General features: G+C 44.8%; 1 long non-coding RNA gene across 1 annotated transcript; it reads right to left on the bottom strand.

Annotated features, from left to right (window-relative positions):
• Window positions 1–264: 264 nt before the first annotated feature.
• Window positions 265–1,174, bottom strand: LOC116222994. The gene is made up of 2 exons (XR_004164868.1): window positions 810–1,174; window positions 265–439 (listed from the first exon to the last, which is right to left on the bottom strand). It is a non-coding gene; the product is annotated as an uncharacterized LOC116222994 (long non-coding RNA).
• Window positions 1,175–1,383: the final 209 nt, after the last annotated feature.

Here is a 1,383-nt window from a genome sequence, read left to right as displayed (position 1 = left end):
AGTGAGCATGTCCGAAATTAATTGAAATGGAAACACACTCTCAATCCCCCGCGCTCTCTCTCTCTCACACACTCACACACACGCACACTGTGACAGACTGATATATCGGTACGTTTTAAGCTACGGCTAACTTCCAGCCCACTAACTTTGCGGGTGCGCACGCAGGTTGTTTTTAGCGCTATTTCCTCAACGTTACCCTCATAAATCATCTTTCATGTTCATACACAGCGATAGTTAGCTTAAAACATTACACACACACATAAGGCAATTTTGGAGCTTTTATTTACTTATCTTTGGTCATGTAATGAGAGCTGCATTTTCCGTTGCTTCACTGTTTGTTTACTGCAGGACTTCCTGGTTTCTGGGTGAAAGGACCCGAAACTACGGAGGCCGGGGTGGCTTTGTAGTGCCGGCCATAGACATATACAGACATCCCAACCTGCAAAAAGTAATTTCAGGGAGGTATCCCCCCCCCCCCCCCCGAAAAAAAAAAAATATATTTACATGCACGCCTTCATGTAGGCCTAGGCCTATTTCCCTGCGCTCCCTAACAAGTTGTGGTCCCTAAAAGATATAAAAGCATAATATCATTCTATAGGCTATAGCCCTATGCAATTATTTGGTAATTATGTTTAAATATGTAGATTACTTTTACTATTTATATGCTGCTTATACTATTTATGTTAACTGCTTTTATTTGTATTCCATTGCCACTTTAAACAGGTCTAAGGAGTTTGTTGTTTTCATGTAGCCCTGGCAACTAGCCGGCCTGAATAATATGCACATGAAATGAAACTTGTTGAACACACCTCAACATGTCTTTTACAGTCATTTAACCTGCCATGAGCAATGCTGAAATCACTGTTACAGATTGTACAGCGAGCAAGACTGTCATTGTGATTTACTTTTCTAAGACAGGGGTACACTTTTGTATAGTCTGTTGTAAAATGTGTCTTATATTTTCGTTTTTTGGGGTACTCTCCCTCTGCCATGGTGCTCCTGTTCCTAGATACACTGAACTAATTCATTCGGTTCGGGAGAAGAGATAAAAGCCCGCCCACACTGAAAATTGATTGGTTGACTTACCGAAACAGGCCAATCAGGATGCTTCATGAGGCACACACTCGCACTGCTCTAGGTCCCTCTCCCTCTCTGTCGTGCGCGCGCTACACAGATGCTTACGCCGTTTGGAGCACGTCTGTCTCGCGTGCGCGGTCTTGCTCGCTCGCTCTAGATTCCGGGAGATTTTAAGTAATTTGCGGGCATCAGGGAGTCCTATCAATATGCGGGAGACTCCCGGAACTTCCGGGAGACTTGGGATGTCTGCATATACGCCCCATCGACTGCTTCAGCCCGTTGCTGCAACGTCCCAACGTCGCCGGC

The sequence above is a fragment of the Clupea harengus genome, chromosome 2, assembly GCF_900700415.2.
Source record: "Clupea harengus chromosome 2, Ch_v2.0.2, whole genome shotgun sequence".
In the NCBI taxonomy this organism is placed as follows: Eukaryota; Metazoa; Chordata; class Actinopteri; order Clupeiformes; family Clupeidae; genus Clupea; species Clupea harengus.
The sequence above is the reverse complement of the archived record's forward strand: the minus strand, read 5'-3'. Positions and strand labels throughout refer to the sequence as shown.